This window comes from Rutidosis leptorrhynchoides, chromosome 2, assembly GCF_046630445.1.
Source record: "Rutidosis leptorrhynchoides isolate AG116_Rl617_1_P2 chromosome 2, CSIRO_AGI_Rlap_v1, whole genome shotgun sequence".
NCBI classification, from domain to species: domain Eukaryota; kingdom Viridiplantae; phylum Streptophyta; class Magnoliopsida; order Asterales; family Asteraceae; genus Rutidosis; species Rutidosis leptorrhynchoides.
This window is the reverse complement of record NC_092334.1, coordinates 361,581,276-361,600,982: the sequence shown is the minus strand read 5'-3', so window position 1 is coordinate 361,600,982 and position 19,707 is coordinate 361,581,276.

Sequence of the window (19,707 nt, the reverse complement as noted above, 5' to 3'; positions counted from 1 at the left end):
TGGTAAAAATTCCAGAAGCAAACTCGTCTTCATTTGACCGTGACGACGGTCTAAGTGCGAGTAGGTCAGAATTTTCAGCACAACGTTAAAGGACATAGTGACATTCGGAGGGCCATAAATCCTAAACCGTAACTCAGATTAAGACGAGTCCTAAATGAAAAGTTATCTACACGAACAGAGCTAACTGAAAATCATCTTTACAGTAGCCCAGGTCATACTGATAAGACCCAGTAACAGTAAACAGTAGGTTCCGGGGTTTCTTGGTACTCGATGCTTATCACGGTTCTCATCCTTGATGCATATAGCTTCAAGCGTACAACTCGTTGATCTGTTTGCATCATATTAACCAAGGTTTCACCATCATAACCCAAGTGTAAGTCTAAGACATGTAGCACAACTCACTTAAGTGTTGCAAGTGTTTTGATGAACCAAAGTTACATCAAAGTCTTAGATTTAACACATACATGAAATATAAAAGTAATATTGAATTATAAACTTGAAAATAACTAACTAATCAAGATCTTAAGATGTAGAACATAGTTCTTAGTTTGATCTTGAAGATCCAAGACCCAAAAGTCTAGATCTAAAGTTATTAAGTTAAATCTAACACAAGTGTATGAAGTTATAACTAAAGAGTTACACTTCCATGTTCTTGAAATCTTAAAGTTAACTTTTAGTTTCAAGAAGTATGAGATCAAGACTAACTTGTAATATTTGACCATTTAAACCAATAAACATGAAATTAAAGTACATAATATGAAGTAATACACTTAAATAAACAAGTTAATAAGTTTATGGGTTTCATACTTTTAAAGATTCAAGCCTAAGTCTTGATCTTTAGAAAGTAAACTTTAAGTTTACTTCATGAACTTCAAGTATGGTTTTAACTCGTGAACTTTAATCTTTTAAAACAACAAAGGTAGAATCATAAACTAGTAAGTTTATGTTCTTGTATGTCTTGTAAGAACAAGTTGATATGAAGAATCAAACTAACAAGTTTGATTCTTAATAATTAGTAAGTAACAACAACAAGTAACAAAGTAACAACAAATAAAAGAATGATGATGATGAAGGTGTTGGATTCGATTTTTAGACAAGGAAAAGAGAAGAAGAATGTTCATATTACTTACAAGACTTGAGAGAGAAATGAGAGAAATGTTGCAAGTATTTTTTTTGTGTGTGTGTTTGGAATGAGAGAAAGGTGAAAGATACTAGTGAACAAGTAGTCAAAAAAAAATGAAACAATCCTCCCTTTTTCTCTTGGAGGCTGACGGTCATCACAAATGGGAGGGAGAAGGGAGTTGTTCACTAGTCACTAACATGTAAAGGCTTCAGAAGTTGGTTATTTGGTGTATGTGCATGGGAAGAACAAGTAACTAGATTCTTTAAGTCTTAAACTAACTAGTTAATCCTTAAATGTAATACTTGCATGTGTGTTGGGCTAAATAATCCATCTAGTTAAGTAGAGTGGGCTAACAAGTCCATTAATATGGGTAGGGTGGGCTTCTAAGCCCATGTACAATTAAAAGCCCAAGTATGTAGGTAATTCACAAGTTAATCCAATTAAAGCCCAAGTAATTAACTAATAACCTTAGTTAATTAAAATGATTAATAAAACTTAATCATGAATGTAAATAATACTCGAAAATATTATTCGTGTAACGTATGTGTGTCACGAAGATATTTCGGGCATTTAAAGTGAAGTATGATCAATCATAGTAACAAGTAAATGTAATAGCATACATTCGTTTAATCACAAGTATTAATAATAATAATTATTAATTAAAAGTTGAAAAACCCAGGGTCGTTACATCTATACATAATAATTATTATAAATATATGTTAAGATGTATAAAAATTTAGTATTCAATATTAGTTATATAATATATATTATATAGTTGTATTACATAATCAATAACATGTAATACTAATGTACTAAATTAATTATTAATATAATTATTATAATAATATTGTTATATCTTTCAATATTAATATCAATACTATTATTATAAATATTATTTCTAGATAAGAAATTAGATATATATATATAAAGTGCTAGATTATTATTATTATTAATCTTATTATTATAATTAATAATAAGTATTGTTATTAAATAGTATTGTTATTATCATTATTAAGTATTATAAATATTATTATGGTAATATATTTGATACACGTAAATTGTTCCATTGTTATATTAATATCATAGATATCATTATTAATATCATTATTATTAGTAAAACGATAATTGTAGTTATTATTATGATTATTTTTATTATTTTTATTACTAAAAATTATCATCTTTATTTAAAATTATTATTATCATTATCATTATTATTTTGATATTATTATTATGAATACTATTATTATTAGTATATTTAGTATTAATAATATTATTAGTATTAATCTTAATATAATTATTAAATATTAATATTAATTAAAAATAAAATAAAAATAGGAAAAAGGAGAAATCAGTTCCATTTCACGATCAATCGGTAGATGAATTTTGTTGTGTCTCTAATCTAAATTATAGAATCGAATCAAATCATCTAAAAACAACAAAATCTATTGTGAGTCATTATCTACTTTTATTTATATTTTTGTTTTTTTTATTTTTTTTCTTGCACGATAATAATCTGTTAAACCTCCAACATTATATAACGATCGTTTATCTTATAGTGTTATTGACAATCAATAAATTCTTCATCTACAATATCAATTACCACTTTACATTACTGTAATTTAATTTAAAAATCGAATACTTATTGAGAAAAACAGTCGATAACTCTGTTCTTGTAATTTTTTGTCAAAAGCTCGATTATGAATCAAAGTTAAAAATGTAACAATGCAGTCTTGTTAGGAATCCCTCAAACAAACATTCTGAAAAATCTCAATTTCCAATTCATCGTATCGAGCTCGAATTCTGAAGTCAAAGTTATAAATCAAAAAGTCAAACCGATCGTTCTTGATAAAAATTCGAGCTTGTTTCTAAGTTTTAAGTTAAATTGATTATCCATAAAGTTTCTATAATAGATTTAGAACATTTTTCGTGTAGAAATCGTGGTCTAAAACCTCTTGGAATTTGAATTTGATGTTTGAGGTTTAAAAGAGTGTTCTTCGTTCTGTTTAATTTTTTTATTTATTATTGTTTCTGTTAAATTAAAATTTCATAAACCAGTTGCAGTCTGTGTCAAATACGAATCATAAACCACTTCAAAAGTTTTGTTGATTGTGATAATATGATACTGGTCGACGGTTATTCTATGGGAAAGAAGGAGAATTATGAAGGGATTTAAATAAGAGTTATAAAAATTAAAAGGTAGAGTAATTCGGAAAAACAGATTGGTTCGTATGGTTGGAGTGTTGTGTGGGTTAGCTAAGGGTCTCGGGTTCGAGTCCCTCTTAGAGCATTATTCTTTTTAAAGCCTTTTCCTATTGAAGGTAGTTTAATTTTTATTATTATTTATAATATCATTTCCATTATTGTTATTATTATTATTAGTATTATTATTGTTGTTAAAATTATTATTGTTATTATTAGTTATTGTTAATACCACTAGCATTATAATTATTATAAGTATTATAATTAGTATCGTTAACATAGTTAAAAGTATTATAACTATTATTATTATTATTATTATTATTATTATTATTATCATTATTATTATTATTAATTATTATTATTATTATTATTATTATTATTATTATTATTATTATTATTATTATTATTATTATTATTATTATTATTATTATTATTATTATTATTATTATTATTATTATAAGTATTATTATGATTAGAGTTACGAATTTATGTTATAGCAGCTTTAGTTATTAGTTTAGAAAGTAAACATGAATACTATGATTACGATTAACATAAGCATTGTTATTAATAATTGCTTATTATTAAGTATTATGTATTATTATAAAAGTTATTATTTTCATTATCATTACTAATAAACTTTTCATTTTATTAAAAATTACCGTTATTATCATTATTATAAGATTTATTATTAACACCAACATTAATATTATTATTAACACTAACATTAATATTATTATTAATAGAATCATTAATATTATTATCATTATTATTATTACTAGTATAAGTATTATCATTATTATTATGATTATGATTATGATTATTATTATCATTATCATTAATTTTATTATCAAATTTTCACAAAAATTGTTATTTTGTTATCATTACAACTATATAATTATTATTATTAGCATTTTTACTACTAGTGTCATTATTATTACTATTATTACTATGATTTTTTATTTATTTATAATTATTATTATAAGTAATGTTATTATTAATATTATCATTATAATCAAATTCAACTTTCATTTACTATTATTAATATTATTAGGTATATAAAAATATACTTAAAAGTAATATTACATATAAGTATAAATTAATCATATTAACAATCTTTATATAAATACTCATATATAACAAGATAGGCATATAATACTAATCATATATATATATATATATATATATATATATATATATATATATATATATATATATATATATATACAAATGATATAGGTTCGTAAATCCAAGGACAACCCTGCATTGTTCAATATCATCATATGTATTTTTACTTCAAAATACAGTATCGTGAGTTTCATTTGCTCCCTTTTTAAATGCTTTTGCAAAATATATTTTTGGGACTGAGAATACATGCGATGTTTTTATAAATGCTTTACGAAATAGACACAAGTGATCGAAACTACATTCTATGGTTGAATTATCAAACCGAATATGCCCATTTTTAGCTTGGTAGCCTAATAATTGGTGTTTATTATAATTGCCACCAATTGACGCGAATCCTAAAGATAGATCTATGGGCACTAACAAGCCCCAGTCAGAGAATTTGAACTGCTTTAGTACTTCGATTTATCATGTCCGACGTGAGTCCCGGAATGATGGGGATATTCTATATGCATCCTGTTAAGGTCGGTTACCAGGTGTTCACCATATGAATGAATTTTAATTCGCGAGTTATGCGTGACAATATATGAAATCTTGTGGTCTATTAAAATGATGGAAATGAATGATTATGATAAACTAATGAACTCACCAACCTTTTGGTTGACACTTTAAAGCTTGTTTATTCTCAGGTATTAAAGAAATCTTCCGCTGTGCATTTGCTTATTTTAGAGATATTATTTGGAGTCATTCATGGCATATTTGGAAAGACGTTGCATTCGAGTCGTTGAGTTCATCAAGATTATTATTAAGTCAATTATAGTTGGATGTATTATGAAATGGTATGCATGCCTGTCAATTTTCAATGTAAAGAAAGTTTGTCTTTTAAAAATGAATGCAATATTTGTAAAATGTATCATATAGAGATTAAATACCTCGCGATGTAATCAACTATGTCCTTTCAATACAAATAATCACATATAATAATATGCTATAGGTCGGGCTGTAGACTAGACTCACAAATGCACCCTATTGACTCGGGTAACGACATCAATGCAGCCTAATTCCCTACAACCAAGGCTCTGATACCAACTTTAACGACCCATCAAAGTACACTTGACGACCATCATTATCTTGATCCCAAAGCTTGATCATAACTCTAAATGAATTTAATAAATAACCTTGCATTCTTTATTTAAAAATGATTTCCTATAAAGGAAACCTACCAAAATATGCAAGTTTAGAAAAACCATACATAAATACTTAACCAAAAGTTGACCAAAACAATGTCAACAAATACCCACAATTTAATGTATCAAAATAGAATACAAGTTAAAGTTTAACAAAAGCTGCCATTATAAATATGCAGACTCTCTAAGCACAGCGGAAGCAATCAATCATGAACTTGAGACTAAAACATGCGAGTAAACTGTCAACAAAAATGTTGAGTGAATTATAGGTTTAATATTGCAAACAATATTTAATTTAAACCATAAAAATTTATGTTTGAAAACATAAAGACTCATTTTTGAACCATAAAATTATATGCTCGAAAACATATAAAAATATTATTCCATTAACCCGTGAGCCACCTAGTAATAACTTAACAACTCCATACCCTTAACAAAACCAATATAAAAATATACACTGAACAGGTGTTTCTTCTAAAATATGAAGTACTAATACATTTCGTCTGTAAATGCTAGCGCGACTAGCACGAAATGGGGTTGTCAGGCCCAATAGATCTATCAATAGGATTCGTGTTCACCAGTAGAAACCAGTGATTAAAATTCCCAGATTAGGGAATATTTTCGTTCGACTCACAATGAATAATTTAAACCAAATCCCACTTGTGTCCAATATGTAAAATAAATTGCATGTATTCTCGTCCCAAAAGATTTAAAATAGAAAAATAGGACTATAACTCACCTTAAAGCAAATGAAGTACCCACACAAAAAGCGAACAACAAATGAAGTAAAGTGATCAAGAATGATCACAACGCCGACATATAAATAAAGCAGGTCGATATAAATAACTAACTTAGGTCAAGTCTTAGTATGATAGCTATAGTACTTGATGCAAGTAAACATAGAACAACACTCAGTATGCTTCGGTTTGATCAAAACAGCGTAAGGACACGTATTTCTATTTTTAGAAATTTTCTATTTTTAGCAGGTTTTCATTTTTGAAAAGTTTCTATTTTAGGAAAGTTTCTATTTTAGGAAAGTTTTTATTTTAGGAAAGTTTCTATTTTAAGAAAGTTTCCATATTTAGAAAGTTGCTATTTTTGGAAAGTTTATAACTTAGGAAAGTTTCCTTAATTAGAAAGTCAACAAAAGTCAACTGAAAGTCAAAGTAAACCGAAAGTCAACTCAAAAGTCAACCTTGGTCAAATGTAGTCAACATTAAATTTTAAAGTATAAGTTATATTAATAATTTAAGTTATAATGTTATTTAAAGTCATATATGTATAATTATGTCATAACATAAGTTTAATTAAATTAAATTGAATTAATAAATTTAACATAAGTTTAAATGATATAATTAATATAACATAAGTATTTAATTAATTAATTAAATATTAGTCATAACTTAAGTATTATTAATTAATAATAAAATTTTAATCATATCATAAGTATTATTAATTAATAATGAATTATTAATCATATTATAAGTATTTAATTATAATTATTAAACCATAAGTATTTAATAATTAAATTATAATTAAATAATAACTAAGCCTTATAATAATAAAATAATTATTTAATCTTTATTATAAGTCTTATAGTAATAATCTCATAACATAAGTTTAATACTTACCATAAGTATTTCTCATTAATAATAAAAGTATTATTAATCATAAGTTTAATTAAATGTTTAATTAATCAAAATGTAATTAATAAATGATATAATACATATATATCATAAGTCTTAAATTAAAATAATTACTTTTATATTATAAGTAATTTAATAATAATGAAAATCATTATTTTATATCATAAGTTCCATTTCATAACCATAAGTTTTAATTAAAAGTTCATCGGGTCATAACTTGAGTCCCGGGTGTTGGTTTTCGGTGAGTCTTATATATATCCTCGCCTAACCAAACCACCCGACACATTAGTGCCCTCAATAACACCCCAAGAATAGCCCCCAAGTTGTGACCTACAGCCATAATTCAACTTGGGACTTTAATCCGATCAAAAACAAGTTTTAGTCATAACGGGTGATCCGTGGCTCGGATTTCGATGACCCTGAAAGGATCCGTTCATATACATTGTAAACAATTCACAATAGTTGATTACATCACGAGGTATTTGACCTCTATATGATACGTTTTACAAACATTGCATTCATTTTTAAAAGACAAACTTTCTTTACATCAAAAATTGACGGCATGCATACCATTTCATATTACATCCAACTATAATTGACTTAATATTAATCTTGATGAACTCAACGACTCGAATGCAACGTCTTTCAAAGTATGTCATGAATGACTCCAGGTAATATCCTTAAAATGAGCTAATGCACAACGGAAGATTTCTTTAATACCTGAGAATAAACATGCTTAAAAGTGTCAACCAAAAGGTTGGTGAGTTCATAGGTTTATCATATCAATCTTTTCAATATATTAATAGACCACAAGATTTCCGTTTATAAATATATGTACACTCGCAAGTGTATAAAAGTATTCTATAAGTTGTAGGCACCCGGTAACAAGCCTTAACGTTCATGTTTTACCCTCTGAAGTACACCAGATCGGGTGTGTTTAATATAACCTCGAAGTACTAAAGCATCCCATAGTCAGGATGGGGTTTGTCAGGCCCAATAGATCTATCTTTAGGATTCGCGCCTACCGTACATAGACAAGTAGTTTAATGTTACCAAGCTAAGGGTATATTTCTGGTTTAAACCCACGTAGAATTAGTTTTAGTACTTGTGTCTATTTCGTAAAACATTTATAAAACAGCGCATGTATTCTCAGCCCAAAAATATATATTGCAAAAACAATTAAAAAGGGAGCAAATGAAACTCACAATACTGTATTTCGTAGCAATTATGTATATGACGGCACTGAACAAGTGCAGGGTTTGTCTCGGATTCATGAATCTATATTAAGTATATATATATTTATATGTTGGTCAATATCTGTCTAACAATTTAGGTCAGGTCGTAGTGTATCGCAATCCTAATGCTCGAGACCGACATGCAAAAGTCAACAAAAGTCAACTTGACCCAAAATGACTTCCAAAATCTATACATGTTTATTATATAACTTATATATAGTCGTTTTATATATTTAAATATATTTATCAGATCTTATTATACTAAATAATACAAGTCATTTATTAATAAATAAAAATTTATATTTAAATTCATATATGATAAAAATATACTTTTATATATCTCGAGTAATAAAATTTATAAAATTCACTTAATATCATAAAAATATAGTGGTATGTATTATTAATGTAATTATATTACTTGTGGTAAAAATATCTTTGTACGCATATTTATTTGATTAAATAATATTGATAATAATAATAATGATAAAAATAATAAAATGATACTTTCAATAAAAATATTAATTTTTAGTAATAAAAATAATTTTAGTAATAACATCAACTGATAACAATTATAATAATCGTTTTAAGAATAATATTAAAATTAATAATAATTCAGTTGACCATATCTTTTAATCCGTTCATCGAACCCACACGATTTCTAAATGAAAAGTTATTAATTTTTCTTTAGCTTTTCAACGACATGCATATCATATACCTTATCTCAGTAGCATATGTATCAAATTCGTGATTTATCATAAACTATTTAACGACGAAACTAAGCATACAAACATGCATAATCATATATACTCGAGCACTAGTCAGGGATACACTATTAATATATAAAAGATAAGATATGAATGCTCACGTATCAATATTGTGATTCAATATTGCAGGAAAGTACGTAGACGCAACGAAAATGATAAAAGTTAGGTTGACCTCACGAGCAATACCCTCGAACAATATCCATAACCTCCATAGCTATAACCCATAATTTCCTTAGCTCTATCCCGTTTAAAAACTTATTTTGAAATCGTCTGAATATAACTCCGTCGTAGTATTTTATGTATACTAATAATATCTTGAAATAATACTAAGTAAATATATATATATATATATATATATATATATATATATATATATATATATATATATATATATATATATATATATATATATATATATATATATATATATATATATATATATATATATATATATATATATATATATATATATATATATATATATGTAATTCGATTGAGAGAGTTTAGAGAAATATATTTTCAAGTTTCTATGAAATAATAAAACCTATTGAATTCTATTTATAATAGATTTTTAAATTATTAAAGTGAATTATTAAAGTGAATTATTAAAGTATGAATTATTAAAGTGAATTATTAAAGTATGAATTATTAACGTGAATTATTAAAGTATGAATTATTAAAGTGAATTATTAAAGTTAAAGTAAAGTAAAAGTAAAGTAAAGGTAATGTTAAAGTATAGTAAAAGTATAAAACTATGTACGTATAATACGCGTATAAATATATTTAATATTAATTTAAATCGTTATATCATAAAATATTTTAGAAAAGTAGAATTATATATATTCATAATAGGTTTCAAGTTTTTAAATTACAGTCTGTTGGTGAAGCATGGGATAAAGTCCAAAGGTTTAATAAACGTATGAAATCATCTTAATGAAAAATGTCGAGTTACTTAACTTGTCGATATCCAACATCTAAGTTATTTACACTCCACGTTCTTACTTATAGATCACTTTACCATTTTCCGAATATTCTCAAAAAGAATAGATTTCTTAAATCACAGTGGACCTCATAACATTGGCCCGTAATCATATCATAATGTATCTGATAATTCAATCATTTGATATTATCTCTTAATTCTGTCGATAAATATATCGAAACAAATACGTTCATGTAAAGTATCATATATATCAAATACTTTGTTAATGTTTTCAGTTATTATATATTATATATACATATCTATATACACATAATTGTTCGTGAATCGTCGAACACGGTCAAAGGGTAATTGATTACATGAATGTAGTTCCAAACTTTTTAAGATTCAACATTAAAAATTCTGCTTATCGTGTCGGAAACATATAAAGGTTAGGTTTAAATTTGGTCGGAAATTTTCGGGTCGTCACAGTACCTACCCGTTAAAGAAATTTCGCCTCGAAATTTGATCGAGGTCGTCATGGCTAACTTTAAAAATGTTTTCATGATGAATATGAGTTGATAAATAGAGTTTTATCATCATTGAGTAATATAGATAAAACAATTTGATTACGCGAAGAGTATAAGTGAAGTTATCGCAAGAGAGTGAAATGAGTAAACGTATATTCGTTTTAACTAATGACGTAGTTATGACTGATTTTCGGAATTCATGGAATTTAAAGAAAATCTTTGCAATATGATTTGGTTCTTCGGCAATTAAGGAAATCATGATCTTATTTGATTAAATGCGATAATCTGTCTCGATTTCTCTGTCTGATATTTTACTATAAATCCACCCCCTTCGTTTTTTTATTTCCACAGCTCACACCTTCTAGTCTTTCTCCCCAATTCATACTTTAAAGCATTCGTTAATATGCTTCATCCAGTATTGATTCTTGATATACTCTTAACTTTCATATCTGTCATTCTTCTTTTTCATCTACCACCGGAGGAAGTTATTTTCTTCTACCATTACCTTGGGGTTATTGTGTTTTTCATTCTCCCGTGTCTTTATATTGCTATACGCATTGATATACAAGGTTTGTAATTTCGGGGTTGTTATCGGGCTTTATATTCTCCATTATATTTCGGAGCTTCATGCTTTCGTTTTCTCTTCCCGACCTTAAGTCAAGTGGATAATGGTCCAGAATTTATAGATATGAATTTTTGGATGAACATAGTTAATGTTCCAAGAAGAAAATCGTAATGGCACGATCTTGATTTGGCAAATTACCAGAATATCCGAAAATATAGAGCTATCAAGATGATATGTTCTTAATATGTTTGGAAATTGGGTAGAATGTAAGAGTCGTGTAAATAGTACATGAACGCGTAGAGAATGATGAGAGTAATCCGTTGATGCTAAAAGCCCTAAAATCCAAGCAATAATTGATGAAGAATGATGATGATGTTGATGATGAAGGTGACGGCCACAAAAAGAAAAAGGGAGAGGGAGAGGAAAAATGAAATGAGGATATTTAGGTTAGAGAGAAAATGCTAGTATTAGAAAATGAAAATGGAATAAATGAAATAAATCCACAAACCACCCCATCTAAGGGGTTTCGGCCGAACCAAGGGGAGGAGTGGGCCCCACTAGCCCAAAATGCTAAAAATTTAATTAGCTTGTGGCCCGAACGCCCGCCCGAAACGCGACAACGCTATTACGTGGTTAAGTTTTCGGAGAGATAAAGCACACGCGACAAATAAAATATATAAACACTATATATATTCATATGACATAAAAATATCATATTTAAAATAATTAGGATTCGAAAATCTCAAAAGTCATACCGTTGGTTTGAAAACCGAAATGATTCGCCGGATAGAAATCCACGACACGTAGAAACGTACGATTTTAAATACGAATACAAATATTCATATAATACATCGTAATTAATATATTATTACAAAAATAATAATATAGGTCATAGAAATGACGTGGCACGAATAACAATTAACGGACGTTAAATAATAAACGATAAAAGATAACGGAAAAAGTAGGGTCGTGACAGTATCGAACTCACAAACTTTAAGCCCACATTTCACGCCACACGTACTTTAAACCTACTTCACACGCCAACTCACATGAGAATGAGGTATCGAACTCACGAACTTTAAACCCTCATCTCATGCCAAACACGATGTGGTGTCGAACTCAGGAACTTAAAACCACAATGTAGTGACCCGAACTTTTCTATGTTTATATATATTAAATGAAATTGATATTTACATGATTAAGTGTTTCCAACATGTTAAGCAATCAAACTTATTAATATTTGATTAATTGAAATAGGTTTCATATAGACAATTGGCCACCCAAGTTGACCGGTGATTCACGAACGTTAAAACTTGTAAAAACTATATGATGACATATATATGATTATATATATAATTAACATAATATTATGATAAGTAAGTATCTCATTAGGTATTTTAACAATGAGTTATATACATAAAATTGTGTTTATTGAATTAAGAAACTCGAAACGATATATATAACTATTATCGTTATAACAACGTCTTACTAATTACATATGAATCATATTAAGATATTGTTACACTATGTTTAATCATGATAAATGATAAGTAAACATGTCATTATGTATATTAACAATGAACTACATATGTAAAACAAGACTACTAACTTAAGAATTTCGAAACTAGACATATATGCAACGATTATCGTTGTAACAACATTTAACTGTATATATATCATACTAAGATATATTAATATATCATAATATCATGATAATGTAATAATTTAACATCTCTTTAGATATAATAAACAATGGGTTAACAACATTTAACAAGATCGTTAACCTAAAGGTTTCAAAACAACTTTTACATGTAACGACTAACGATGACTTAACGACTCAGTTAAAATGTATATACATGTAGTGTTTTAATATGTATTCATACACTTTTGAAAGACTTCAAGACACTTATCAAAATACTTCTACTTAACAATTCTATACAAATCATATCCTAGCTAACTTATATTGTATTAAACATGTATTCTAATGTAATCTTGGGATACCATAGACACGTATGAAAATGTTTTGACATATCATATCGACCCATGTATATATATTATTTGGAACAACCATAGACACTCTATATGCAGTAATGTTGGAGTTAGCTATACAGGGTTGAGGTTGATTCCAAATATATATATACCTTGAGTTGTGATCTAGCCTGAGACGTGTATACAATGGGTCGTGGATTGATTCAAGATAATATATATATCTATTTATTTCTGTACATCTAACTGTGGATAACTAGTTGTAGGTTACTAATGAGGACAGCTGACTTAATAAATTTAAAACAATAAAACGTATTAAAAATGTTGTAAATATATTTTGAACATACTTTGATATATATGTACATATTTGTTATAGGTTTTTTAATCGACCAGTGGCCAAGTCTTACTTCCCGACGAAGTAAAAATCTGTGAAAATGAGTTATAGTCCCACTTTTAAAATCTAATATTTTGGGATGAGAATGCATGCAGTTTTATAAATGTTTTACGAAATAGACACAAGTAATTGAAACTACATTATATGGGTGAATGATCGAAGCCGAATATGCCCCTTTTGCTTGGTAACCTAAAAATTAGTAAACCGATCTACTAATTGACGCGAATCCTAAAGATAGATCTATTGGGCCTAACGTACCCCATCCAAAGTACCGGATGCTTTAGTACTTCGAATTCGTTTATATCATGTTCGAAGGATTTCCCGAAATGATAGGGGATATTCTTATATGCATCTTGTTAATGTCTGTTACCAGGTGTTCACCATATGAATGAATTTTATCTCTATGTATGGGATGTATATTGAAATATGAAATCTTGTGGTCTATTAATATGATTTGATAATATATAGGTTAAACCTATAACTCACCAACATTTTTGTTGACGTTTTAAACATGTTTATTCTCAGGTGATTATTAAGAGCTTTCGCTATTGCATACTAAAATAAGGACAAGATTTGGAGTCCATGCTTGTATGATATTATGTAAAAAATGCATTCAAGAAACTTATTTTTGATGTAATATATTCTCATTGTAAACCATTATGTAATGGTCGTTTGTAAACGGTATATTTTAGATTAACATTATTTGATAATCTATGTAATGCTTTTTAAACCTTTATCGATAAAATAAAGGTTATGGTTGTTTTAAAAATGAATGCAGTCTTTGAAAAACGTCTCATATAGAGGTCAAAACCTCGCGACGAAATCAATTAATATGGAATGTTTATAATCAATATGAACGGGACATTTCAGTTGGTATCCGAGCGTTGGTCTTAGAGAACCAGAAAATTGCATTAGTTTGTCTTACCGAGTTTGTTAGGATGCATTAGTAAGTCTGGACTTCGACCGTGTTTTTCTTCAAAAACGATTGCTTAACATTTTTTTTGTTGGAAACTATATATTATTAACATGTAAATATTATGTGATATATTAATCTCTTAACGTGTTTGATATTGTGTGATAGATGTCTTCCTCTAGTACAAATCCCATTGATTCACCTAATAATAATGAAGAGTCGAATATATTTTGGAAAGATTCACAAATTCCCGAAGAGGAACCGGAAGAGGAGGAACCAGAAGAGCAGGAATTTGAAGAGGAGGAACCGGAAGAGGAGGAACCGGAAGAGGAGGAACCAAAAGAAGAGGAACCAGAAGAGGAGGAATCGGAAGAGGAGGAACCAGAAGAAGAAGAGGTTCCAGAGGAAGAAATATTGATACCTATAGTAAATCGATTAAATAAAAGAAAATCCTCAACCAACGGACCAAAGTTAATAATGGTCAATGGTGTTTCCGCCGAGGAAGCAAAATATTGGGAAGATTACCAATTTTCCGATGAATCGGATCCCGATGAGGATTCTGATGATGTTATAGAAATTATCTCTACCCAATTTAATAAAGTGAAAGAAAATAATAAGGGAAAAGTTATAAAAATAGAGAAACCCGATTCCAACCCCGATGAACTTTATATGTATCGGCAACATCCGTATTTCCTAAAATGTAACAATGAACCAGGAACCTCTAAACCACCAGGTTTTTCTAAACCATTATGGAAAACGATGGCTCGTATTAGAGGCACACCATATATTCCTAGAAAATTAGGAAAACGAACCAAGTCCGAAGAAGAAGAAACCAGTGATTCAGATTAGAGGGTTGTAATCATCTTGTGTATTATATGTATTGTAGTGTGCTTGTACTTTTATTTTCTATGTAAAAATTGCTTGTATTGTTTGTTATTACGAATCTAATCCTTGTCTATTTTACAGTATAAAAAAATGGACGTTAAGGGTAGACAACCGAATATTTTAGAAGACCTACCAGAGGATATGATTGAGGAAATCTTGTCTAGAGTCGGTCAGAATTCATCAGCACAGTTAGTTATGGTGAAATTAACTTGTCAAACATTTGAGAGACTTTCCAGAAATGCCTTAGTTTATAAAATGCTTTCCTTTGATAGGTGGGGTATATCACATTAGGGAGACCGTAAGTTACGCCGTGTTTTCTTTAAAGCATTAAATGCGGGGAACCCAAATGCAATTTTACGCTACGGGTTAAGAACCAATTTTGACTCAACATATCCCAACATAGGATTTCGTGAATTAGAAAGAGCTTCTAACATGCAACATAAAGAAGCATGTTATGCTTACGGGTTAGTGATGTTCGCTTCATACCAAAGTGAGAAAAAGAACATCGAATTGCAACTTTTAAATAAAACCTTCCCAGAAGTGACGGATTCAGTAGTTGGGGTGAGAAACAAGGTTTTTAGATTATTACGGGGCTGTTGGACATTACGAAACCCTCGTCCTTTTGACGACATTACAACATACTGCCTAGCCAATGGTCATAACGGTTATTTTCCACAAGACCAAGGATGGGAAGTCGTCTTAGTAAAACCAGAATGCATGACTTGTTTCTGGACTTATGAATTACGTGTCTTTATTTCCTTTGCTGAACAACTTGCGTATTAACTAGATTTATCTTCAAAACTGTCCTGTATCATAGTGTACTATATTTCATGTTATATGTAATATAGCGAAGTTGTAAATTTGAAGAATATTTGTATGTGATATATTATTATAATCAGTTTTTCATATGGAATTGTAGTAGTTGAATTGTATATTAGCTACTAAGTATGAACTTAACGGGTAGGTAGTACCCGAATTTAAACTTATAAAACGCTAATATGAAGAAAAAGCTTTTATAAATGAGTTCATATTATGCTACGAAATACTATTGACTACTCTTAATATTCTGTATGATTAACTCGATTTAGTTGGCTATTTTGAAGGAAATGGCACCGACTATTCGACACACCATGAATATGAGAGAAGAGGAATTTCGTACCTTTCTTGCTGCAAACATAGCCGCAGTACAGGCTGCGCTACATACCAACAATAACTCTGAATCTTGCAATGCAGCTAACGGCGCAAGAAATCGTGTAGGATGCTCCTACAAAGAATTCACTGCCTGCAAACCTTTGGAATTTGATGGAACCGAAGGACCAATTGGATTGAAACGGTGGACCGAGAGAGTCGAATCGGTGTTTGCCATAAGTAAGTGTACTAAAGAGGACAAAGTTAAGTACGCTACGCATACCTTCACAGGTACTGCGTTAACGTGGTGGAACAACTATCTTGAACAGGTAGGACAAAATGTTGCTTACGTACTACCGTGGTCGGCATTCAAGCAATTGATGAACGAGCAGCACCATCCTAGAAACGAAGTCAATAAACTCAAGGCAGAACTTAGAGAGTTACGAACACAAGGGTTCGACGTTACCACATATGAACGATGATTCACAGAGTTGTGCCTATTGTGTCCAGGAGCATTCGAAGATGAAGAAGAGAAGATCGACGCATTTGTAAAAGGGTTACCAGTAAGGATTCAAGAAGATGTGAGTTCACACGAGCCCGCTTCTATACAGAAGGCAAGTCGAATGGCTCATAAACTCATAAATCAGATTGAGGGAAGAATTAAAGAGCAGGCGTCCGAAGAAGCCAACACGAAACAACTCAAGAGGAAGTGGGAGGAAAACGGTGACAAGAGTCACCAGTACAACAACAACAACAACAACAACAACAATTACAACCATAATCGCAACAACTATCCCAACAACCGCAACAACAATCGCAACAATAACCGCAATCCTAACAATAACTACAACAAACATCCCAACAACAACAACAACAACTACAACAATCGTTTCAACAATAATAACAATCCCAACAACAACCTCAATAACAACAACGGCAACAAAAACCAAAAACAGCCATGTCATAGGTGTGAAGAAAATCATCAGGGGTTTTGCACGACATTTTGCAACAGGTGTAAAAGAAATGGTCATATTGCGATAAAGTGTGAGGTCTATGGACCAAAGTTTAACAGAACTAAAGGAACAAATAATGTCGGAACAAGTAATGCCGAAACGAATAGTGTCAGAGCAAGTAATACCAAGGCTGTTTGTTATAAATGTGAAAAACTGGGCCACATTATTAGAAATTGCCCGAATCAGGGGAATACTAATGGGCAGGGCCGTGGAAGAGTTTTCAATATTAATGCGGCAGAAGCACAGGAAGACCCAGAGCTTGTTACGGATACGTTTCTTATTGATGATAAATCTGCTTATGTTTTATTTGATTCGGGTGCGGATAGAAGCTATATGAGTAGAGAATTTTGTGCTAAATTAAGTTGCCCATTGACGCCTTTGGATAGTAAATTTTTACTCGAATTAGCAAACGGTAAATTAATTTCAGCAGATAATATATGTCGGGAGAGAGAAATTAAACTGGGGATGAAACGTTTAAAATTGATTTAATACCAGTCGAGTTAGAAAGTTTTGATGTAATAATTGGCATGGACTGGTTGAAAAAGGTGAGAGCAGAGGTCGTTTGTTACAAATATGCGATTCGCATTATGCGTGAAAAAGGAAAACCTTTAATGGTGTACGGAGAAAAGAACAACGCGAAATTAAATCTTATTAGTAGTTTGAAGGTGCAAAAACTAATAAGAAAAGGTTGTTACGTCATTCTAGCACACATCGAGGAAGTTAAACCTGAAGAAAAGAACATCAGTGATGTTCCCGTCGCAAAAGAATTTTCCGATGTATTTCCGAAAGAATTACCGCGATTACCCCCACATCGATCCGTTGAATTTCAAATAGACCTTGTACCAGGAGCTGCACCAATAGCTCGTGCTCCATACAGACTCGTACCCAGCGAAATGAAAGAATTACAAAGTCAGTTACAGGAACTTTTAGAGCGTGGTTTCATTCGACCAAGCACATCACCATGGGGAGCTACTGTTTTGTTTGTCAAGAAGAAAGATGGTACATTTAGGTTGTGTATCGACTACCGAGAGTTGAACAAACTTACCATCAAGAATCGCTACCCACTACCGAGGATCGAAGACTAATTTGATCAACTACAAGGCTCGTCTGTTTATTCGAAGATCGATTTACATTTTGGATATCATCAAATGCGGGTGAAGGAGGATGATATTCCAAAGACTGCTTTTAGGACGCGTTACTGTCATTACGAGTTTATGGTTATGCCGTTTGGATTGACTAATGCACTAGCTGTGTTCATGGACCTCATGAACCGAGTGTGTGGGCCATATCTTGACATGTTTGTCATTGTTTTTATCGATGACATACTTATTTACTCGAAGAATGATCAAGAGCACGAAGAACATTTGAGAAAAGTGCTAGAGTTGCTGAGAAAAGAAAAACTGTACGCTAAGTTTTCAAAGTGTGCATTTTGGTTGGAAGAAGTTCAATTCCTCGGTCACATAGTGAACAAAGAAGGTATTCAGGTGGATCCAGCAAAGATTGAAACCGTTGAAAAGTGAGAAACCCCGAAAATTCCGAAACACATACGTCAGTTTTTAAGACTAGCTGGTTACTACAAAAGGTTCATCCAAGACTTTTCCAGAATAGCAAAACCCTTGACTGTATTAACGCATAAAGGGAAGAAATTTGAATGGAAAGATGAAAAAGAGAAAGCGTTTGAATTGTTAAAGAAAAAGTTAACTACGGCACCTATATTTTCATTACCTGAAGGGAATGATGATTTTGTGATATATTGTGACACCTCAAAGCATGGTCACAGTTGTGTATTAATGCAACGAACGAAAGTAATTGCTTATACGTCTAGACAATTGAAGATTCACGAACAGAATTATACGACGCATGATTTGGAATTAGGCGCGGTTGTTTTTGCATTAAAGACTTAGAGGCACTACTTATATGGGGTCAAAAGTATTATATATACCGACCACAAAAGTCTTCAACACATATTTAATCAGAAACAACTGAATATGAGGCAGCGTATGTGGATTGAATTGTTGAATGATTAAGACTTTGAGATTCGTTACCACCCGGGGAAGGCAAATGTGGTAGCCGACGCCTTGAGCAGAAAGGACAGAGAACC